The 24,824-nt window shown below is 48.8% G+C and overlaps 1 non-coding gene and 2 pseudogenes across 1 annotated transcript; all 3 read left to right on the top strand.

The window, feature by feature from the left end:
• Nucleotides 1–2,173: 2,173 nt before the first annotated feature.
• On the top strand, nt 2,174–8,777 carry LOC135270615 (uncharacterized; annotated as a pseudogene).
• Nucleotides 2,663–2,766, top strand: LOC135270674 (small nucleolar RNA U13). Its single transcript, XR_010338816.1, has one exon. It is a non-coding gene; the product is annotated as a small nucleolar RNA U13 (small nucleolar RNA).
• A 1,764-nt stretch (nt 8,778–10,541) lies between the features above and the next one.
• LOC105716114 (nuclear receptor coactivator 4-like) lies at nt 10,542–11,057 on the top strand (annotated as a pseudogene).
• Nucleotides 11,058–24,824: the final 13,767 nt, after the last annotated feature.

Consider the following 24,824-nt stretch of genomic DNA (forward strand, 5'->3'; position numbering starts at 1 on the left):
ATCCAGGCGTGGTGGCACAAGCCTATAGTCTCAGCCACTTGGGAGGCTGAGGTGGGAGAATCACTGAGCCCTGGAGGTGGAGGTTGCAGTGAGCTGTAATGGTGCCACCCCACTCCAGCCCAAGTGACAGAGTGAGATTCTGTCTAAAAAAAAAAAGAAAGAAAAGAAGGAGGGAAGGAAGGAAGGAAGGAAAAGAAAGAAATGATCTGACCTACATTGTTTGAGTGTAGGGTATAAAATCCCCATTCCAGAGAGGCCCTGCACCCCGCCTCCCAACTCAGAAAGAAGGAACACATGCTCAGAGAGGCCAAGAAGAATCTAGGCAGATGGGCGTGGCTGGGTTTCCCCACTCATTCTATTAGTATTAGAGCATACCCTTTCCATCCAATTATATTTCTTTCTTTCCTTTTTTTTTTTTAGACAGAGTTTCACTTTTATTGCCCATGCCCAGGCTAGAGGGCAAGGGCACAATCTCGGCTCACCGTAACCTCTGCCTCCCAGGTTCAAGTGATTCTCCTGCCTCAGCCTCCCGAGTAGCTGGGATTACAAGCATGTGCCACCACTCCCAGCTAATTTTGTAGTTTTAGTAGAGATGGGGTTTCTCCATGTTGGTCAGGCTGGTCTTGAACTCTCGACCTCAGGTAATCTGCCCGCCTCAGCCTCCTAAAGTCCTGGGATTACAGGTATGAGCCACTGCGCCTGGCCGTCCAGTTATATTTCAACAAGACTGTCCATACTTTGATGAATCTAAACATAAAAATAGACATTTTGCCCTCCGTCTTTGGGTCTTCATTCTGAAGGTCTCTGTGACACATAAAACTCTGATCAACTAAATTTTTATATTTTTTCTCCTGTTAATCTGCCTCTTGTCAGTGATTTTCAGCAAGCTTTCAGAGGGTGAAGGGGGAATTTTTCCTTGGCCTTGACGCAAGCTTGTAGTTCCTTTGGGGTGAGTAGTGTCTCTGGCTGCAGTAAGCTGCCCCAAAGACAGAGCAGGCCTGGAGAGTGGGGTTAGGATGGCACCCACAGAGCAGCAATAGTTCATTCCTGTCCAGGTCAGAGGGTTCTGGCCTGGACCCTTCCCAGCATCATGACTAGACACGAGAAGACACACATTCTTAGATTCCCTGGCCTCCGAGGAGCAATGAGGCTTCCTGGAAACTCTGGTTTTTGAAAATCATGTCCTAAGAATGGAGGGAATTCCCTACACTTTCTCTCCCCTACCTTTGGCTCACGTAATGACCTAGGAGAATATATGACAGAGTGCTAACAAAGGTTACTCTGTGCAGTTGGGATATGGGTGATTTTTATTCTATTGTCCTTTTTGGCTCATTATGTTTTCTAAGATTTGTTTTTCCTACATTGAACATGTATCATTTGTTTAATGTTTTAAATATGCTGTAAAGAGAGAAAATCCATTGGGATTGCTCACGCCTGCAATCCCAATGCTTTGGGAGCTCAAGGCAGGAGGATCGCTTGAGCCCAAGGAGTTAAAGGCTGCAGTGAGCTATGATCACACCACTGCACTCCAGCCTAGGTGACAGAGCAAGACCTAGTCTCAAAAGAGAGAGAGAGAGAGAATCTCAACGTTGTCTCAGTCTTAAGACATCCCTCCACTCCCTTCTGTCCCATCTCCCTCCCCTCTGACCTACCTGCTACTCTGGGCTCATTCCCTGAGTCTGAACCTGCTTTAATGCAGGCCTTGCAGGTGCAGAAGGCATGGAGGCCAGGTCATTCAGGTAAGGTAAGCCGTGGCTTGGCCAAGAGGAGTGGGAATGATGGGGGCCAGGGAAGCAGGGAGGCCACCCTAGCCTGGCCTGACTGGGGAGAAATGTCCTGTAGGGTGGGGGCGGGAGTGCAGGCTGCGATGGGAGCAGAGGCACCACGGCCTGGACCTTCCAACGCCAGGCCAGGATTTCCACACACCCTTTATCCATGCGGTCCTTCCCGGTGTGTACTGTGCTCTGCTGGCGCAGGCCAGGACTTGTTGTCATAGCAGCTACAGCTGGACAGGGGAAATGGGCAGAATATAACCGTATGAGTAATTAACTACAGATGTGGCAGGGCTACGAGGAATGTTCAGCCTGTTGCCGTGAGCGGAAACTGGAAAACCGCGGGCCAGGTTTCCCTGAAGGCGGCCATTTACGCTGAGTTTGGAAGGAGGATGGGAGTCATGGGGGAGCGAGTGGGTGTGGAACATTCTGAAAGGAGCAGTGTACACAAAGGCCCTGGGGTGGAAAGGAGCTGGGCTAGTGGAGGAACAAAGAAATGGCTGGAGCGGCTGGGGCTTGTAAGCATGTTGAGGGGTCTATATGGGTTTCCAAGAACTGCCATAAGAAGGTATCACAGATTTGGTGGCTAAAAACAACAAATGTTTACTGTGTCATAGTTCCAGAGGCTAGAAGTCCAAAATCAAGGTGTTAGTAGGGCCGGGCCACACTTCCTCTGAAATCTCTAGAGTAGCAGTCCCCAGCATTTTTGGCACCAGGGACTGGTTTCTTGGAAGATAATTTTTCCTCAGACCGGGAAGGGGATAATTTTGGGATGGAACTGTTCACCTCACATCCGAGCATTGGTTAGATTTTCCTAAGGAGCGCGCAACCTAGATCACTCGCATGCGCAGTTCGCAATTGAGTTCTCACTCCTAGAGAATCTAATGCCGATCCTTTTATAGTTCATGAGCGTGATGATTGGGTGTTCACATGCTTGTGTGAGATGTACCACCCTTTAACCTTGTTACGACATCGGCACATTACCCATCTGACCTGAAATTAAAAAAAAAAAAAAAAAAAGAGAGAGAATCTAGTGCCGCCACTGATCTGACAGGAGGCAGAGCTACGGCGGTAATGCTTGCTCTTCCACCGCGGCCCGGTTCCTAACAGGCCACAGAACAGTACTGGTCCAAGGACCAAGGATTGGGGACCCCTGCTCTAGAGGAGGATCTCTTCTTGCCACTTAAACCTTCTGGGAGTCCCAAGTGTGCCTGGACCAAATCTCCGCCTCCTTTGTCACATGGCATTCTCCCTTCTGTGTGTCTGTCTTCACATGGTCTTTCTTCTCATGAAGACACAGGTAAGGTGCAGTGGTTCATGTCTGTAATCCCAGCGCTTTGGGAGGCCAAGGCAGGAGGATTACTTGAGCCCAGAGTTCAAGGCCAGCCTTGGCAACATAGGGAAACCCCATCTCTTAAAAAAAAAAAAATGACTAGGGGTGGTGGCTCATGCCTATAATCCCAGCACTTTGGGAGGCCAAGGCAGGCAGCTCACCTGAGGTCAGGAGTTCAAGACCAGCCTGGCCAACATGGTGAAACCCCATCTCTACTAAAAATACAAAAAATTAGCTGGGCATGGTGGCAGGCACCTGTAATCCTAGCTACTCAGGAGGCTGAAGTAGAAGAATCGCTTGAACCCTGGAGGTGGAGGTTGCACTGAGCTGAGATTGCACCACTGCACTCCAGCCTGGGAGGCAGAGCGAGACTTCATCTCAAAAGATAAAAACAATTAAAATAATTAGCTAGGCATGGTGGCTCACACCTGTAATCCCAGCTTCTTGACAGGCTGAGGCAGGAGAATCATTTGAGCCTGGGAGGTGGAGGTTGCAGTGAGCTGAGATTGCACCACTGCACTCCAGCCTGGGGGACAGAATGAGACTCTGTCTCAAAAAAAAAAAAAAAAAAAAAAAAGCACTAGTCATTGGAGTAGGACCCACCTATCTGCAAAGGCCCTATTTCCAAGTAAGGTCACATTCACACCTACCCTAGGTTAGGACTTCAGCATTATCTTTTTGGAGACACAACTTGATCCATAACAGGGTCAGTGGTGTAAGAATGGGACTGGAGGGTGGGTGTGACCCCATGGGCTGTGGCCAGGGCCTCAGCGCCTAGGAAGTGTCACAACAGCTGCATGCATGGGATTGTCCTCAGCAGTCAGACACATCGGCTGTATTGACAGGCAGGGACGTTACAGCTCTTCCAGACTGACCATCTGGTCCTCCAAAGAGGAAGCCGAGGGCCATGAAGGGAAGTTAGGCCCAAGTTCCAGGTTGTCTGGTTTACTGGCTTTGACTGTCAGGCCGGTGGTTCTGAGTTCCCACACTCCGCTGACAGCCTGCTCCTGGGCCTCCTACTCACTTCCTGCTAGTTGCTTCTTCCCTCCAAACACCCCGGAAGTACTGGTCTGGGCCGGCTGTCATTTCTATTTCTAGGTGAGTTGCAGCTCTCACAGGTTTTCTCTGAAACTCATCATCAGTGTTCCCGATGAGAAATAAGCCCCCATGCTTTCATTCAGGGGATGCTGGGCCTTGAACAGAGTGTGAATGGGGTAGGGAGGCCTCTGGCCTCTACAGAGCCACTCTTTTGCCCACACAACCTCCATGCCCATTAATCCTGCCAGAACAGGGACGTTAGGGGCTTTTAATATCAGTTGATCACAGTAGACCTGGTTTCCAATCTGGCCTCTGCTTCTCCTGGCTGTGTGACCTTGGCCCCAGATAGGCAACCTCTTTAAACCTAAATTTCCTCATACTTAAAATGAAGATAGCAATATATTTTATCTGACAGAATTGTCTTGAGAATAAAAGAAATAATGCATGTGCAGACCTGACCTGTAAATGCTCAGTAATTTCTCCTTTTTTTTTTTTTTTTTTTTTGAGACAGAGTCTCGCGTCTTGCTCTGTCACCCTGGCTGGAATGCAGTGGCAGAATCTCTCACTGCAACCTCCGCCTCCCAGGTTCAAGCGATTCTCTTGCCTCAGCGTTCTGAGTAGCTGGTACCACAGGTACATGCCACCACATCCAACTAATTTTTGGGTTTTGTTTTTGTTTTTGTTTTTTGAGATGGAGCCTTGCTCTGTCGCCAGGCTGGAGTGCTGTGGCACAATCTCGGCTCACTGCAACCTCTGCCTCCTGGGTTCAAGCGATTCTTCCGCCTCAGCTTCCCGAGTAGCTGGGACCACAGGCACGTGCCACCACACCTGGCTAATTTTTGTATTTTTAGTAGAGACGGGGTTTCACCATGTTAGCCGGGATGGTCTCCATCTCTTGACCTCGTGATCCGCCTGCCTCAGCCTCCCAAAGTGCTGGGATTACAGGCGTGAGCCACTGTGCCTGGCCTAATTTTTGTATTTTTATTAGAGACGGGTTTCACCATGTTGGCCAGGCTGGTCTCAAACTCCTGACCTCAAGTGATCCACCTGTCTTGGCCTCCCAAAGTACTGGGATTACAGCCACGAGGCACCCTGCCCGGCCGTTTTTTTGTTGTTTTTGCTTGTTGCTTGTTTTGAGACAGGGTCTGTCTCCCAGGCTGCAGTGCAGTGCAGTGACAATCACAGCTCACTGGAGTCTCAACCTCCCAGACTCAGGCAATCCTGCCACCTCAGTCTCCCAAGTAGCAGAAACTATAGACTTGTGCCACCATGCCTAGCTAATTTTTGTATTTTTTTGTAGAGATGGGTTTCACCAGATTGCTCAGGCTGGCATAGAACTCCTAAGCTCAAGCAATTCACTCACCTTGGCCTCCCAAAGTGCTGGGCTTACAGGTGTGAGCCACTGCACCCTGCCAGTAATTGCTAACTCTTATGACCATCATTATCACCACTGACAATCACACTCTTGGAGTTGCCAGCCCCTGTCACTTTGGTTTCTATCTTGGGCTCAAATCACCTCTCCTGCAGACACAGAGATTTGATGTCTAATCCGGGAGTGGCTTCTGGGTCTGACTCCAGCTGCCCCTCTGTTATAATTCTATTGTCCCAACATGGAACTAATATTGTGTCACGGTCTTCCCTAGACAGGCTGCTATCCTAGTAGTCATGATGGGGAAAGAGGGGATAGATGATGGCGCAATTGGGGGCAGGGAAGCGCAGCTGGCTGGCAGAGCTACTGTATCTTCAGGAACTAAACGATGGACCCACATTTTCCTGGAAGGAGGTATCTAGCAGGATACAGAGATTTACCATTTGTTTATTCATTTTGGTAACAACTTTATTGAGACATAAGTCACATATCATATAGCTCACCAACTTAAAGCATACAATTCATTTCAGTGGTTTTAAGTATATTCACATAGTTGTGCAGTCATCACCACAGTTAATTTTAGAACATTTTTGTCACTCCCAAAAGAAACCTGTACCTTTAGCCATTGATATCGTTTGACTGTGTCCCCACTGAAAATCTCATCTTGAATTGTAATCCTCATAATCCCTACGTGTCAAGGGTGGGACCAGCTGGAGGTAATTGCGTCATGGGGTGGTTTCCCCCATGTAATTTTCTGGGTAATGAGTGAGTCTCATGAGATCTGATGGCTTTATAAGTGTCTGGCATTTCCCCTGCTTACACTCATTCCATCTTACCGCCCTGTGAAAAAGGTGCCTGCTTCTCCTTTGCCTTCTGCCATGATTGTAAGTTTCCTGAGGCCTACCCAGCCAGGCAGAACTGTGAGCCAATTAAACCTCTTCCCTTTGGCCAGGCACTGTGGCTCATGCCTGTAATCCTAACACTTTGGGAGGCCGAGACAGGCGGATCATCTGAGGTTGGGAGTTCAAGACCAGCCTGACCAACATGGAGAAACCCCATCTCTACTAAAAATACAAAAACTTAGCCAGGCGTAGTGGCACATGCCTGTAGTCCCACCTACTCAAGAGACTGAGGCAGGAGAATTGCCTGAACCCGGGAGGCAGAGGTTACAGTGAGCCAAGATCGCACCACTGCACTCCAGCCTAGGCAACAAGAGCGAAACTCTGTCTCAAAAAACAAAAAACAGGAAAACCTCTTCCCTTTATAAATTATTCGGTCTTGGTATTTCTTGATAGCAGTGTGAGAATGGAATACAGCTATCAACCACCAACACCGATACCTCATCCCAGACAACTGCTAATCTGCTTTCTCTATCTATAGATTTGCTTATAGTGGACACAATTTAAATGGAATCATGCAATATGTCATTGTGTCTGACTTCTTAGAATCATGTTTTTTTTGTTTGTTTGTTTTTGTGTGTGTGTTTGAGACAAAGTCTCACTTTGTCACCCAGGCTGGAGTACAATGGTGTGATCTCGGCTCACTACAACCTCTACCTCCTGGGTTCAAGCAAATCTTCTGCCTCAGCCTCCTGAGTAGCTGGGATTACAAGCAGGAGTCATCATGCCTAGATAATTTTTTTTGTATTTTTAATAGAGATAGGGTTACACCATGTTGGCCAGGCTGGTCTCGAACTCCTGACCTCAAATGATCCGCCCGCCTTGGCCCCCCAAAGTGCTGGAATTACAGGCCTGAGCCACTGTGCCTGGTCCTTAGCATCGTGTTTTATAGGTTTACTCATGTCGTAGCATGTATCAGTACTTCATTCCTTTTTATCCTTTTTAATGCCAAAAATATTCCATTGTGCATAATATTCTGTTGATGAAGTGATATGTTTTTATTAAAAAAAAATTTTGGCTGGGCACAGTGGCTCATGCCTGTAATCCCAACACTTTGGGAGGCTGAAGCGGGCAGATCACGAGATCCGGAGATGGAGACTATCCTGGCTAACACAGTGAAACCCCATCTCTATGAAAAATACAAAAAATTAGCTGGGAGTGGTGGCACACATCTGTAGTCCCGGCTACTCAGGAGGCTGAAGCAGGAGAATCGCTTGAACTCAAGAGGCGGAGGTTGCAGTGAGCCGAGATCTCACCACAGTACTCCAGCCTGGTGACAGAGCAAGACTCCATCTCAAAAAAAAAAAAAAAATTGGGGGGCCAGGTGCAGTGGCTCACGCTTGTAATCCCAGCAGTTTGGGAGGCCAAGGTGGGCAGATCACCTGAGGTCAGGAGCTCAAGAACAGCCTGGCCAACAGGGTGAAACCCTGTCTCTACTAAAAATACAAAAATTAGCCAGGCCTGGTGGTGCATGTGTGTAATCCCAGCTGCTTAGGAGGCTGAGGCAGGAGAATCACTTGAACCTGGAAAGTGAAAGTTGCAGCGAGCCGAGGTCGTGCCACTGTACTCCAGCCTGGGCAAGAGAGTGAGACTCCATCTCAAAAAAAAAAAATTGGAAGGGCCTGTTATACAGGGTGAGCAGGGCCTGAATTGCCACCCTGACCCAGACCTGACCTGAATTGCAACCCCAACCTGGACTGCTACCTGACCATGACCCCAGTGGATTTTATACACAGGAAGTCAGACAGGGAGGGAGAATAGGATTTGATGTCGTCACATTGTCTGGCATCCAGGGGCCTTTATTTAGAGTTGGGTAAGAGCCTCCACCTGGAAAATGTGGACAGCAAGTTGTGCATTATGTGGTTAACCTGACTTACTTTGAGAAGTTGGTGCTCCTCATCTTGAGGAATGCAGATTCCAGCAGTGGCCCAGGGCAAAGAGTGTGCGTCATTGATGAGAGTGGGAAAATGAAACTCTTTAGTCAGCCTTTCATCCAAGCTGTTTGTCAGATGCTGGCACAATCCCAGTCCCTAAAGGAAAGCCACTGGCCCTTGTAGAAGAAATCAGAAACTGAAATGATGTGAAGGTGTTTAATGTCTCCAAGGAAGACAGAAACCACCTTCTGCCGCATACTGTGCCATGTGTGCAGGGCAGCAGGAATTGAAAACGTGTGTGTTCCTGCTTTTCTACCCATGAAGAAGTGCCCAGTTCAAGAGGAGCCCAGCGGAGCCATGCCTGTCAAGGCTGTGTGCCTTTGGGGTTGTGAAAGTTTGTGGGCTTTTCCAGTGAAAACTTAACAGTTGTTTTCCATAAAATGTTTAAAAGATCAACTTAGCCTTGATGCTGGATTGTCTGTACAAGATTAACAATCCATTGTGGCTTATGTATGCTTTAAGATTCTGTTTATGGCCGGGCGCGGTGGCTCACGCCTATAATCCCAGCACTTTGGGAGGCCGAGGCGGGTGGATCATGAGGTCAAGAGATTGAGACCATCCTGGTCAACATGGTGAAACCCCGTCTCTACTAAAAATACAAAAATTAGCTGGGCATGGTGGCGTGCGCCTGTAGTCCCAGCTACTCGGGAGGCTGAGGCAGGAGAATTGCTTGAACCCAGGAGGCGGAGGTTGCGGTGCACCGAGATCGCGCCATTGCACTCTAGCCTGGGTAACAAGAGTGAAACTCCGTCTCAAAAAAAAAAAAAATTAGCTGGGCACGGTGGTGCGTGCCTGTAATCCCAGCTATTCAGGAGGAGGCTGAGGCAGGAGAATTGCCTGAACCCAGGAGGCGGAGGTTGCAGTGAGCTGAGATCGCGCCATTGCACTCCAGCCTGGGTAACAAGAGCGAAACTCCGTCTCAAAACAAACAAACAAAAAAATTCTGTTTATTTCCTCTTGCAGTCGTGCACATGATTTGGATAAATTATGAGATGAGAAGTGGTTTTCAGAGTATTAGATGGAATTTGCCCCCATTGAAGTTTATAAATGTATTCGGGGGAGGAGGGGAAAGAGCTCATTGCCTAATCAGTTTTGTAGGTCATGAAAATGAAATTCCTCTCCAGGTGCAGTTTCAGTCTCATGCAACTCAATAACAGTTATTTGATTTAAAAAAAATTATTCCGGCTGGGCGTGGTGGCAGGCGCCTGTAATCCCAGCTACTCAGGAGGCTGAGGCAGGAATATAACTTGAACTCGGGAGGTGGAGGTTGCAGTGAGCCGAGATCACGCCACTGCACTCCACTCCAGACTGGGTGACAGAGCGAGACTCTGACTCAAAAAAATAAAAATTATTCCAAAAGAAAACCATTTTAGGTTATCTCCCCAATTCTTCCTGTTTGTTTGCTTATTCCTTAATAAATATAAAAATAGGCCGGGCACGGTGGCTCAAACCTATAATCCCAGCATTTTGGGAGGCCGAGGTGGGCAAATCACGAGGTCAAGAGTTCGAGACCAGCCTGACCAACATGGTGAAACCCCCATCTTTACTACAAATATAAAAATTAGCTGGGCATGGTGGTGCATGCCTGTAATCCCAGCTACTCAGGAGACTAAGAGGAGAATTGCTTGAACCCCAGGTGTGGAGGTTTCAGTGAGCCGAGATCGAGCCACTGCACTCCAGCCTGGGCGACAGAGCAAGACTCTGCTTCAAAAATAAATAAATAAATAATTCTAATGGTTACAGACAAAATAAATTTTTTTCTTTCTTCTTTTTTTTTCCCTTTTTTTCTACAGGCGTGCATCACCATGCCCAGGTAACTTTTGTATTATTAATAGAGACAGAGTTTCACCATATTGACCAGGCTGTTCTTGAACTTCTGACCTTGTGATCAGCCCTCCTCGGCCTCCCAAAGTGCTAGAATTACAGGAGCAAGCCACCGTGCCTGGCCAAAAAAAATTGTTTCAGGCCAGGAGAGTGGCTCACGCCTGTCCTCCCAGCACTTTCGGAGGCCGAAGCCAACAGATCACTTGAGGCCAGGAGTTCAAGACTAGCCTGGCCAACATGGCAAAACCCCATCCCTACTAAAAATACAAAAAATTGCTTTTGGTCCTAGGTTTGTGTGGGGCCGTGTCTCAAACCACCCAAGGTCCCCTCAGATCGCCCGGAGAGGCACTCGGACCTGGAGCAGTGAGTAAAATGAATACCTTCTAAGACCAGAGTGGCAGCTCCAATAATAGAGAACCTCTCTTGAGGTGTAGTGATGCATGGAGGGACTTAGAGTTTGCTATTGGTGGAGTTCTCTGGGCTGAACATAAAATTGAAGATAACCTGCAAGAGGTCAAAGCTCAGATTCACAGTTGCATAAGCTGTCACCTGAAATGTCTTAGAAGCTGTGAGGTGTGGCTATATGAACAGGTGGACTTCATCTATCAGCTTAAAGAGGAGACACTTCTCAGCAGGCTTAGCAGTTCTACTGGTTATTGGGCCAGTTCAATTGTCTTACTCATCAACTGGAGTGTACCCAAAACACAGATCTCAGATCTAGCCAATTGAGTCTCTGTGTGCCTGAAGAGACTGGGCAGTTTGACCCTTAAGCCTGAAGATTCAACTGTCCTGCTCTTTGAAGCTGACACAACTGCTCCGTGCCAGACCATCACCACATTTGGGTCTCTCAAAACCATTCAGACTGGGCACGGTGGCTCTCGCCTGTAATCCCAGCACTTTGGGAGGCCAAGGTGGGTGGATCACGAGGTCAAGAGATCGAGACTATCCTGGCCAACATTATGAAACCCTGTCTCTACTAAAAGTATAAAAAATTAGCCGGGAATGGTGGCACATGCCTGTAATCCCAGCTACTCAGGAAGCTGAGGCAGAAGAATCGCTTGAACCCAAGAGGCAGAGGTTGCGGTGAGCCAAGATTGTGCCATTGCACTCCAGCCTGGGCAACAAGAGCAAAACTCCGTCTCAAAAAACAAACAAACAAACAAAAGTCTTCATCACCCCCAAACGAAAACACTGTACCATGAGCAATAACTACCTATCCTTTCTCTCCTATTAGCACCTGGTATCCTCTAACCCACTTTCTATCTCTATACATTTGCCTATTGTAGGTATTTTACTTAAGTAGAATCATAGAATAATATTCCTTTGTATGATGCACCACAGTTTATCTACTCATCTGTTGATGAACACTTGGGTTGTTTTCACCTGATGGCTGTCATAAATCATGCTGCTATGAATATTCACATGCAAGTATCTGTTTGAGTCCCGGTTTTCAATTATTTCTATACCAGCAATAGAATTATGAGAATGTTATGTTTAATTGTTTGAGGAGCCACCAAACTTTTCTATTTCCTTTTTTTTTTTTTTTTTGAGACAGAGTTTTGCTCTTGTTGCCCAGGCTAGAGTGCAGTGGCAGAATCTTGGCTCACTGCAAGCTTTGCCTCCCAGGTTCAAGCGATTCTCCTGCTTCAGCCTCCCGAGTAGTTTGAGTAGCATGTACCACCACTCCCGGCTAATTTTGCATTTTTAGTAGAGACAGGGTTTCTCCATGTTGATCAGGCTGGTCTCAAACTCCTGACCTCAGGTGATCCACCTGCCTTGGCCTCCTAGGATTTCAGGCATTAGCCACTGCGCCCGGCCCTTCATTCCTTTTAATGTTATTTGCTCTGTTGTCTGTCGCCAGGCTGCAGTGCAGTGGCGCGATCTCAGCTCACTGCAACCTCCACCTCCTGGGTTCAAGTGATTCTCCCTCCTCAGTCTCCTGAATAGCTGGGACTATAGGCATGTGCCACCATGCCCAGCTATTGTTTGTATTTTTAGTAGAGATGGGGTTTCACCATGTTGGTCAGGCTAATTTTTGTATTTTCAGTAGAGACAGGGTGTATCACGTTGGCCAGGCTGGTCTCAAACTCCTGATCTCAGGTGATCCACCTGCCTCAGCCTCCCAAAGTGCTGGGATTACAGGAGTGAGCCACCACACCCAGCCCTGCAACTTTTAATTTTTATATTATGTACATAATTACCTATTCTAATACTAAATAAATAATAAACCATTGTATATATATTATGATCCCATTTTATTTTTTAAGGTAGATGTATATATTTGCATGAGAAAAATTCCGGTTATAAATATTCTAAAATATTTAGAATAATGCTTATATTGGAAGAAGACATGGGGAGAGTGGAGGTTTAAAAAGATGTCTAGGTCGGGGCCGGGCGCGGTGGCTCACGCCTATAATCCCAGCACTTTGGGAGGCCAAGGGGGGTGGATCACGAGGTCAAGAGATCCAGACCATCCTGGTCAACAAGGTGAAACCCCGTCTCTACTAAAAAATACAAAAATTAGCTGGGCATGGTGACGCATGCCTGTAGTCCCAGCTACTCGGGAGGCTGAGGCAGGAGAATTGCTTGAGCCCAGGAGGCGGAGGTTGCGGTGAGCCGAGATCATGCCATTGCACTCCAGCCTGGGTAACAAGAGCGAAACTCCGTCTCAAAAAAAAAAAAAAAAAAAAAAAAGATGTCTAGGTTAGCCGGGTGCAGTGGCTCACACCTGTAATTCCAGCACTTTGGGAGGCAGAGGTGGGAGGATCACGAGTTCAGGAGTTAGAGACCATCCTGACCAACATGGTGAAACTCCGTCTCTACTAAAAATACAAAAATTAGCTGGGTGTGGTGGTACACACCTGTAATCCCAGCTACCCAGGAGGCTGAGGCAGGAGAATTGCTTGAACCTGGGAGGCGGAGGTTGCAGTGAGCCAAGATGATGCCACTGCATTCCAGCCTGGGCGACAGAGCAAGACTACATCTGAAAAAAAAAAAAAAAAAAGATGTCTATGCCAGGTGCGGTGGCTCACGCCTGTAATCCCAGCACTTTGGGAGGCCAAGGTAGGTGGATCACAAGGTCAGGAAATTGAGACCATCCTGGCTAACACGGTGAAACCCCATCTCTACTAAAAATACAAAAAAAAAGTTAAGCAGGTGTGGTGGTGGGTGCCTGTAGTCCCAGCTTGGGAGGCTGAGGCAGGAGAATTGCTTGAACCAGGGAGGCAGAGGTTGCAGTGAGTTGAGATTACGCCACTGCACTCCAGCCTGGGTGACAGAGTGAGACTCCATTTAAAAAAAAAAATGGGGGCCGGGCGCGGTGGCTCACGCCTGTAATCCCAGAACTTTGGGAGGCCGAGGCGGGTGGATCACGAGGTCAAGAGATCGAGACCATCCTGGTCAACATGGTGAAACCCCGTCTCTACTAATACAAAAAAAAATTAGCTGGGCATGGTGGCGCGTGCCTGTAATCCCAGCTACTCAGGAGGCTGAGGCAGGAGAATTGCCTGAACCCAGGAGGCGGAGGTTGCGGTGAGCCGAGATCGCGCCATTGCACTCCAGCCTGGGTAACAAGAGCGAAACTCCGTCTCAAAAAAAAAAAAAGGGAAGCCTAATTCCCTTCCTATAGAACTAAGTATGTCCAAAGCAGCTGTGGACATACTTAGTTCTATAGGAAGGGAACTAGGCTTCCTCCTTGTTCTCTTTCTTGGATCACTTGCTCTGGTGAAAGTCGTCTGCCATGCCATGAAAACACTCAAGCAGCGCCATGAAGAGGTCCAAGTGGTAGAGCTACAAGGCCTCTACCAACAATCAGCAATATCTTGCCAGGTCATGAACCAGCCAGCCTGGCAGTGAGCCCCCCACCCCTAGTCAAGCCTCCAGATGATTGCATCCCTGGCTGACATCCTGATTGCAATCTCATGAGAAACCCGGAGCCAGAACTACCTGGGTAAGTCACTCCCAAATTCCTGAATCTCAGAAACTATAAGATAATAAACAAGGGCTGGGCACGGTGGCTCACGCCTGTAATCCAAGCACTTTGGAGGCCAAGGCAGGCGGATCACCTGAGGTCGGGAGTTCAAGACCAGCCTGACCAACATGGTGAAACCCCGTCTTTAAAAAAAAAAAAGGATAATAAACATTGCATTTAAAAATTTTTATTAAAATGAATGTGTATTGTTTGTACAATCAAAACAGGTAAAAGAAAATGAGTAAGAGGAAAATGGAAATAAAGCTCGGTCTTAGGTTCATTAACATAGCTGAGTGATCCCCAGATGGGGGTGTCTTGGCCTCTCAGCAGTTTGAGTGAAGAATTCTTGAGGGCTTTGAAGAGCCACAGGTGCGCTGTGAGTCATGATCAAAAGGCTGATGCTGGCCGGACACGGTAGCTCATGTCTATAATCCCAGCACTTTGGGAGGCTGAGGTGGGTGGATCTCTTGAGATCAAGAGTTCAAGATCTGCTTAGCCAACACGGTGAAACCCCGTCTCTACTAAAAATACAAAAATTAGCTGGGCATGGCGGCACACACCTGTAATCCCAGCTACTTGGGAGGCTGAGACAGGAGAATCGCTTGAACCTGGGAGGCAGACATTGCAGTGAGCCAAAATTGCACCACTGCAATCCAGCCTGGGCAACAGAGAGAGACTCTGTCTCAAAAAAAAGGAAAAGGGCCGGGCGCGGTGGCTCATGCCTGTAATCCCAACACTTTGGGAGGCTGAGGTAGGTGGATCACAAGGTCAAGAGATCGAGACCATCCTGGTCAACATGGTGAAACCCCGTCTCTACTAAAAATACAAAAAAGTAGCTGGGCACGGTGGCGCGTGCCTGTAATCCCAGCTACTCAGGAGGCTGAGGCAGGAGAATTGCCTGAACCCAGGAGGCGGAGGTTGCGGTGAGCCGAGATCGCACCATTGCACTCCAGCCTAGGTAACAAGAGTGAAACTCCGTCTCAAAAAAAAAAAAAAAAAGGAAAAAAAGGCTGATGTTTTCTTGGGCCACGTTAGTGGAAATGCAGTGCCTGCAAGAGAGGTGACCCACATCAGGCTAGATAGGGGCCTTGAACACTGTCATTCAGATGGCATTCAGGGGCCCAAAGGCGCTTCTTCCTTCATCTTGGGCCTGTTGCCCCATCATTCCTTCCTCCCTTGTGTGCTCCCACAAGACTGGGCCTTGTCTACCTCCCAGACATCCCAGACAATCTGTACTCTCTCTCACTGCTTAGGTGGCTCTTCCCATCCCCTCTTCCGTCTTCCAAACACCACATCCCTCCCCATGATGCTGCATTTTCTGGTGAGCAGACTAAGCTCAGAGCATCAGCAAAACCCTCCCTGTTTTTCTTTGAAACTTTGAACTGCATGGAAGTTGCTCACCCTTTGCCTAACCACAGGGAGATGGCCCCAGGAAGTCTTCCCAGTCCCAACGTCGGTGAGGGCCTTGCCTCCTGTTCCAAGTCCGCCCACATCTTTCCTATTTGGCAGTGTCCATGCGTTATTATTGCTGTTGGTTTGGTTGTTGTCTTCTTGGACAGACTATAAACCACAAGAGGACATACCTCAACCTTGCTTATTCTCTGCTATGGCCCCAAGGCCTAGCACACAGCAAATGCTCTGTGTAGAGTCATGAATGAGTGAACAAACAAATAAACGAACAAACTCAGGGCACCAGAACAATCTCTTCAAGTGTCTGCAGAGCCAGGTTTGGCAGGAGAGTCTTCCTCTTTGTAAACACAGATGGCAGAAGTAGGACAAGTCAAAGTAAATGTCAGATTTTGGTTCTAAATCAGGATGAATCTTCTAATAACATAGACTGCATTTTGAAGTAGTGAGCTGTGGTCACCAAAGGGGATTACAAGAAGGCTGGTTGGCTGTCTGTGAAGAATAGGCTGCAGAAAGAATTTCGGACTGGACAGAGGTTGTGAATTCCCAAGATCCCAGGCCCGCTGCGCTGTTGAGGAAGCCATGACTATCTTTATGGTGAGGGAGAATTGTAGAGGTAGATTTTTTTTTCCACTTGAGAAACTTGCTTTTTTGGTTTATTTTTGTTTTTTTCAGTTTTTTGAGACAAAGTCTCACTCTGTCACCCAGGCTGGGAGGCAGTGGCCAGATCTCGGCTCACTGCAACCTCCACCTACCAGGTTCAAGCAATTCTTGTGCCTCAGCTTCCCGAGTAGCTGGGACTACAGGCACATGCCTCCATGCCTGGCTAATTTTGTATTTTTAATAGAGACAGGGTTTCACCATGTTGACCAGGCTGGTGTCAAACTCCTGACCTCAAGTGATCCACCTGCCTTGGCCTGCCAGAGTGCTGAGATTACAGGCATGAGCCACCATGCCCAACTGGAACTTGCTTTTAAATCAGTCTGGCTGAGCAGAGCTGGCCAGGTTCACTTATCCACTCTTCCCCATCTCAGCCCATCTTTTCTCAGGCCTGCAAGAGGCCATGTGACTGGCACTGGTGACACCTGGTGGCCAGTTGGACGAGGACAGAGACAGCTGTCCATCTGGTTCATGGCTGTATCCCAGGGCCTAGAACAATGCCTGCCAAAGAGAAGGCCCTCCCCTTTGAGGGATAAATGAATGAATACAGACTAGAAAAAGGAAAAGGAGGAACAGATACTGTCTCTTTAGCCTGGAGACCCACCAGGGGAGCAAACCAAGACTGCAGGAGGAGGGCAGAAATTCATCTACTCAGGGATGTACAGACAGAAGGACCTCTGCTCTCTCTTACCTCCCTCTTTGTGCCTGTCCTGTGTTCTAGGGCACCTGTGAGCCAGGGGAGGGGTTATTTCGGGAAAAGGCTGATGTTAATTAAAGCTGCTTCTGCATCTGAGCTTAATCATGCTCTGGAGCTATGAATAGAGAGACCCATGGGCTGGATTGGAAGTGCCTGAGCAACACTCCTTTCAGAGAGAGGACACTGAGGCCAAGAGAGGGCAGGGACCTGCCTAAGGTTCCAGAGCCAGGACTTCCAGCTCCAGTTCATTAAGCCACAGCACTGGCCACCTAAGATAGAAACACAGAGGAAGCAGGTGGTGTGGAGCCTGGAGGAGCAAGCACAAACACCCCAGCCTGGCGGGCAGGGAGCCTTACCATCACTGCTAACTCCACCCAGCACGCACCTTTACCTTCCAACCAAAAAGCCAAGGCTCTGTCAGCTGCACCAAGTGTATATCCCTCCCAACTCCCCAAGCCCCCTCCTCTCAACCACTCTGCTTTACACCCATCCCTTCAAATGGCTTAACCTCTCTGGGCTTCCATTTCCTAACCTGCAGAGGGATTGTCTGAAGTGTGAAAGAGATGATGTGTCAAGTGTGTAGAACAGTGTTTGGCACATGGTAAGTATCCAGTAAGAACTACAGCTGCAGCCGGGCACTGTGGCTCATGCCTGTAATCCCAACACTTTAGGAGGCCAAGGTGGGCGGATCACCTGAGGTTGGGAGTTCCATACCAGCCTGACCAACATGGTGAAATCCCATCTCTACTAAAAATACAAAAAAACTAGCTGGGTGTGATGGCATGTGCTTGTAATCCCACTACTTGGGAGGCTGAGGCAGGAGAATCACTTGAAACCAGGAGGTGAAGGTTGCAGTGAGCCGAGATCATGCCATTGCACTCCAGCCTGGGCAACAAGAGTGAAACTCCGTCTCAAAAAAAAAAAAAAAAAAAAGGAGAAAGAACCACAGCTGTGATGACCATGGTTATTCTAATTAAGGTCCAATTTAAATCCTTCCCACAATTTCCAACTAAATGGTGAGAGATGTCCTTGAGGAGAGGGCCAGAGTTCCTCGACTCTGTATCCAGAGAAGTGCAGGACACAGGGCTCTAGGGGGCACTGGCTGGCTGGTTTCCCTACGGGCTGGGCAGGGACTGGCCCTGCTGTCTGAGCCTGGCTTTCTTGAGGCTGTAATGGCTTATTTATCTAGACTAGGCGTAGGATTTCTCTGATGGGTCAAAAATTGGAGAGACAAGGTACCACTGGAGTATAAAGATGCCATCCGCCAGCTGCCCTGGATGGTCCAAGTAGGACTCAACCTGCCAATAGAGGGGTAGAGACCACAGAGGTCCACAGAGAAGAAAGCTGACGTATCACACTGGTTCTCCTCGGCATCCTTGGGAGGAGGTATGTCCTTATACCAGACCCCTGTGGGTGACAGCTGGAGGGAGATGGGAAAGCCTGATACTCCCCAGTCACTCCCTCTCCTCCATCCCCAGGGCTGGCTTATTCTAGTCCCTTCTTTTCTCTTACCATATGCCAGGTCCTAGAATTGTCTCAATCTTGCAATATGCCCAGATATTCTTTAATTCAATACTTAACAAACATTTATTGATCCCCTTTTCTGTGCCAGGCACATTGCTCTGTGAAATAAGACAGACACAACCCTTGCCATAGGAGCTTCTGTTCTGACTGGGGGACAAAGAAGCAGACAGGCAAAACTCCACATAATCACTGTTTTAGGAGTAAGCCCAGGGCTTCAGGAGAGCAGGAGAGGGATGACCTGTAACGTCAATGTGAAGAAGGAAGCAGACGAGGTGTGCTGTCTAGGTAAGGAGAAACTACACCTCCTCTGCTGTGTACAGGCTAGGAGGAAAGAGAATCCTGTTTTTGGATTTTTGTTTTTTTTTTTTTTTTGAGATGGAGTCTCACTCACTCTGTCACCCGGGATGGAGTGCAGTGACATGATCTCAGCTCCCTGCAACCTCTGCCTCCCAGATTCAAGAGATTCTCCTGCCTCCGCCTCCTGAGTAGCTGGAATTACAGGTGTCTGCCACCACACCCGGCTAATTTTTGTATTTTTAGTAGAGACGGGGTTTGGCCATGTTGGCCAGGCTGGTCTCAAACTCCTGACTTCAAGTGATCCACCCGGCTCTGCCTCCCAAAGTGCTGGGATTACAATAACCCTGTTTTTTTTGTTTGTTTGGTTTTTTTTTTTTTTGAGATGGAGTTTCGCTCTTGTCACCCAGGCTGGAGTGCAATGGCGCGACCTCAGCTCACCGCAACCTCTGCCTCCCGGGTTCCGGCAATTCTCCTGCCTCAGCCTCCTGAGTAGCTGGGATTACAGGCACACGCCACCATGCCCAGCTAATTTTTTGTATTTTTAGTAGAGACGGGGTTTCACCATGTTGACCAGGATGGTCTCGATCTCTTGACCTCGTGATCCACCCGCCTCGGCCTCCCAAAGTGCTGGGATTACAGGAGTGAGCCACCGCACCCGGCCAAGTAACCCTGTTATTTTTGAGGAGTTGCAAGAAACGGGTCTCAACTAAGGAACAGTTGTGAAAATGTGTGGAAAATCCCAGTCCCAGGGTTTCTGATCTGATGGGTCTGGCGCAGTGACCCAGAATCTGTGTATTAAACAAGCTCCACCAGTGATGTTGACGCAGGTGACTATGGATCGACCCAGAGGAAGGCTGTGTGAAAGATGGGCTGGAGGGTGCAGGGTCCAGGCCTCAAAGGCTGGTGGGTCAGGCGAAGTTTGATTTTATTTATTTTTTTATTATTTTTTTATGAGACGGAGTTTCCCTCTTGTTGCCCAGGCTGGAGTGCAATGGCGCGATCTCGACTCACCACAACCTGTAAGTTTGATCTTTATACGAAAGGAAAGCCGCTGGAGATCATCAATCCTAGGAACGACATTATCTTTACAAATATCCTTCTTCAGAATCTCTTGAACCCAGGAGGCGAATGTTGCGGTGAGCCGAGATGGCGCCACTGCACTCCAGCCTGGTCGACAGAGCGGAGTCGACCAAAAAAAAAAAAAAAAAACAAAAAAAAAACAGAAACAAAAAACAAATGTCCTTCCGCCCGCTGCAGGGCAGAAAATGGGTTGAAGAGCCAGACTGTGGTGGCTAGCGTGGCATTCTAGCCTGGAGTGGATGTTGGCATGAAGAAACAGGGAGTTGGGACAGAGAGAAGCGGGTGGGATGTGGAGGGGACCCGGTGAAATGCTGGCACGGAGATGGGAAGCATGAGGGGAGGAGCGCTAGGGTGGCGAAGGGCCAAAAACGTGGTAAGAGAAGCCAGAGGAGGGAGAGGATGGGAGAAAGGGACCGAATGTGGAATCTGAGGGGTCTGAGACCACCGTGGCCGCGGGAAGCAGGGGAAGGTACCGCAGGGCTTTCGGTGACGTGTCGGGAGGCCCTACACTCGCGCGTGCACTAGCTGGCAATTTGGACAGAGACCATAAGGGCCAAGCCACAACTGCGCCCAGACCTACCCCCGCGGGTGGGGACGGCCGCGCTGCTCCCTTCCCAGCATGCCTCCGGGTGGTGACCTCATCCGGCCCGGGGCCAAGGCCCGGCCTCCGCTAGAGGGCGCTGCTCTCAGCAGTCGCGCTACCCGGCTGGGCTCGCACCGGGGCCGAACCCGGGAGGCCGGTGGCGGCTGCTCGCTGCGGCTCCCAGGCTTCTCCGGCGGCAGGTTCCGCCTCGGAGCTGGGGCCACTGGCTGGCGCCTGACGATCACATCTCCGCGCCTTTGCCCGCTTCTCCCAGGCGCCCGAGTCAGAAACCTGGGCTTCACCCTCGAGAGCGCTGCCATCCTCGCCCCCAGCCAGACCGGCATGGCGTCTGATTGTCCGTCCTGTCCCCAGATCATCTCAGAGCCCTTCCCTGACCCCTACCTTCTCAGACCAGCAGGAAGACGAGTGGAAGAGGATCCAGGGCCAACTCCTGGCAGTGAGCTTGAGAAAACAATCTCATACCCCAGTTTTCCCTTACAAACGCGATGGAAATAATACTAACCACCCTGGAGGAATGTTGGAAGGACTAAAGGAAATAATCTTTTTCATTACAAAGCAGATGCTCGAGGAGCATCAGCATTTTTTATTTTTATTTTTTATTTTAGTTTAAGTTCTGGGGGTACATATGCAGATCTTGCAGGATTGTTACATAGGTATACACATGCCATGGTGGTTTGCTGCCTCTATCCACCTGTCACCTACATTAGGTATTTCTCCTAATGTTAACCCTCCCCAACCTCCCTACCCACTGCTATTCCTCCCCTAGCCTCCCACCCCCCAACAGACCCCAGTGTGTGATGTTTCCCTCCCTGTGAGCATCAGCATTTTATTTATTTATTTATTTTTGAAGCAGGGTCTCACTTTGTTGCCCAGTCTGGAGTGCAGTGGCATGACCTTGGCCCACTTGAGCCTTAACTACCCATTCTCCCACCTCAGCCTCTGGAGTAGCTGGGACTATAGTTGCATACTATCAAGACCGGCTAATTTTATTTTTTGTAGAGATGGGATCTCTCTGAGTTGTCTGGCTGGTCTTTAACTCCTGGACTCAAGCAATCCTCCCACCTTGGCCTCCCAAAGCGCTGGGATTATAGGCGTGAACCACTGTGCCCAGCCACTCCCAAAGTTTTAAGACGCCCAGAACATCTTTGCTTCTTATACCAGTAACAAAATGGAAAGACTAAGGGACAATATGTCATGATTATAAATATTCTTGAGCATCTATGCTTACTCTTAAGGACAACATAGTCCTACTTCTGGGTAGGGTGCGTTGGTGGTAGATGGCTGGGGAGGTGAATGAGCTGGGATTTTGGATGGGAAGGGGATGAGGAAGGAGAAAAGGAAGGGAGCTCCCAGCAAAATGTGGTGGCTCACTCCTGTCATCTCAGCACTTCGAGCTAAGGTGGGAGGATCACTTGAGCCCAGAAGTTTGAGACCAGTCTGGACAACATAGTGAGACGCTGCCTCTACAAAAATAGTAGCGGTATGCGCCTGTAGTTTCAGCTACTTGTACTTCAGCTACGCTTGAGCCCAGGGAGGTTGAGGCTGCAGTGACATATGATCGAACCACTGCACTCCAGCTGGGTGACAGACTAAGACTCATTGTTTATTTTTAAGTAAAAATAAAAAAAGAGAACTCCCCCCAACCTCCCTAAGATGTCCAAGCCTTGAGGAGGCCACCTCCCCAGGAACCAGGTCAAGTATCCAGATAGAACTGATTTATAAGTTCTTGGCCAGGTATGGTAGCTCCCACCTGTAATCCCAGCACTTTGGGAGGCCAAGGTGGGTAGATCACAAGGTCAGGAGTTCGGGATCAACCTGGCCAACATGGCAAGACCCCATCTCTACTAGAAATACAAAAATTAGCCAGGTGTGGTGGCTCACACTTGTAATCCCAGCTACTCAGGAAGATAAGGCACGAGAATCACTTGAACCCGGGAGGCAGAGGTTGTTATGCCAATGCACTCCAACCTCAGAGACAGAGTGAGAATTTGCCAAAAAAAAAAAAAAAAAAAGAACTGGTTTATAGGTTCTTGGAGGCAAGCACTGTGCACACTCATTTGGGCAGTATTTTCAGCTGTGGGAAGGGATGCCCCTTAATCACCTGCCCTCTGGCATCGGGTACCCTGAAAACCAAAGGCAGGTATATGTGAGGAGGCCAGTCAAATAGGGGCAATGCAGGCTGCTGGAGGGTCTGAGGTGGCAGCCTCTGTGGGGACTAAATGTAGATTCCAGCAGACCCTGTATATTACCTATGCCTAAAGACCTTCAACCTCCCACTCAGGTCATCCAAAGCCTCTGTTCACCTGGGCCAACCTCAGAGAGGTGAGGGACATAGAATAGAAAACCCCTTCCCAACCATCTCAATCCAAGTGCTTAGCAACATGTGTGCCAGACCTTGGGCTAAGCAATGCCAGAAATACGGGGCAGATAGAGTAAAGCCATTCTCTTTCTCTCTCTCTTTCTCCTTTTTTTTTTTTTTTTGTGAGATGGAGTCTTACTCTGTCACCCAGGCTGGCGTGCAGTAGTGTGATCTTGGCTCATTGCAACCTCTGCCTCCCAGATTCAGGCAATTCTCCTGCCTCAGCCTCCCAAGTAGCTGAGATTACAGGCACGTGCCACCACACTCAGCTAATCTTTTTTTTTTTTGTATTTTTGTATTTTAGTAGAGATGGGGTTTTACCGTGTTAGACAGGATGGTCTCGATCTCCTGACCTCGTGATCCACCTGCCTTGGCCTCCCAAAGTGCTGAGATTACTGTGTGAGCCACCGTGCATGGCTAATTTTGGTATTTTTAGTGGAGACAAGGTTTCAGGCTGGTCTCCAACTCCTGACCTCAGGTGATCTGCCCACCTTGGCCTCCCAAAGTGCTGGGATTACAAGTGTGAGCCACCTCGCCCAGCCCGCCATCCTTTCTCTCTTGGGACTCACAGTCTAATGTGGGGAGACAAGTAAACCATGAGGTAAAGGCATGAGACATGCTGTGACAGGGTTAAGTGAACTAGCAGCAGGCAATGTAGTGCAGTGGTTGGAAGCCTGGACTGGCATCAGATGATGCTGCAAGAGTGCTTATGTGTCATGCATGACCTGTAGGGAGTGATCAATAAACATTTACCTAATGCTATTTACCCAAGATGCTATCGAAGTTGCAAAGCTCATCTTCTAAGCCATCTGCAATCTCCCCAACAAATGTGAACTATCCCTATTAAACGTCTGTTCATAGACCCCTTGAACCTAAATGAGCACCTTTCCCCTCTCATAGATAGCCAGAGTCCATCACCTGAACAGAAGACAATGGAGCGGGGAGCACAGGGGAAATGGCTGGGAGGACAATAGGAGAAAGGAAGACTGGAGGAGGAGCTGGCACCTCCAGAGGAGGTAGCTTAGGCCCCTGGGGTGCCAGAGAATACCAAGGGGGGGCCATCTGGTGGAAAAGGGTCCCTGGAGGACTTGTCTTGGAAGTGCATTTGCATAAGAATAAAAAAACATCTAGCTAGGCACGGTGGCTCGCACCTGTAATCCCAGTACTTTAGGAGGCTGAGGCGGGCAGATCACTTGAGGTTGGGAGTTCAAGACCAGCCTGGCCAACATGGTGAAACCCCATCGCTACTAAAAATACAAAAATTACTGCCGGGCGCTGTGGCTCACGCCTGTAATCTCAGCACTATGGGAGGCCAAGGCAGGTGGATCACGAGGTCAAGAGATCGAGACCATCCTGGTCAACATGGTGAAACCCCGTCTCTACTAAAAATACAAAAAATTAGCTGGGCATGGTGGCGTGTGCCTGTAATCCCAGCTACTCAGGAGGCTGAGGCAGGAGAATTGCCTGAACCCAGGAGGTGGAGGTTGCGGTGAGCCGAGATCATGCCATTGCACTCCAGCCTGGGTAACAAGAGCAAAACTCCGTCTCAAAAAAAAAAAAAAATACAAAAATTAGGCTGAGTGCAGTGGCTCATACCTGTAATCCCAGGACTTTGGGAGGCCCAGGTGGGTGGATCACCTGAGTTCAGGAGTTTGAGACTAGCGTGGTCAACATGGTGAAACCCCATCTCTACTAAAAAAGTACAAAAAATTAGCTGGGCATGGTGGCACATACCTGTAGTCCTAGTTACTTGGGAGGCTGAGGCAGGAGAATCGCTTGAACTTGGGAGGCAGAGGTTGCAGTGAGCTGAGATCATGCCATTGCACTCCAGCCTGGGCAACAAGAGTGAAACTCTATCTAAAAAAAATTAGCTGGGTGTGGTAAATGCCTGTAATCCCAGCTACTTGGGAGGGTGAGGCATGAGAATTGCTGGAAGCAGGGAGGTGGGGTTGCAGTCAGCTGAGATTGCACCACTGCACTCCAGCATGGACAAATAGAACGAGACTCAGTCTCAAAAAATAAAAAAATAAAAAATAAGAAAGCATTAATTCTGCATA

Source organism: Aotus nancymaae, unplaced genomic scaffold (genome assembly GCF_030222135.1).
Source record: "Aotus nancymaae isolate 86718 unplaced genomic scaffold, 86718_ANA_hifiasm-v0.15.2.pri h1tg000064l_1, whole genome shotgun sequence".
Lineage (NCBI taxonomy): Eukaryota > Metazoa > Chordata > Mammalia > Primates > Aotidae > Aotus > Aotus nancymaae.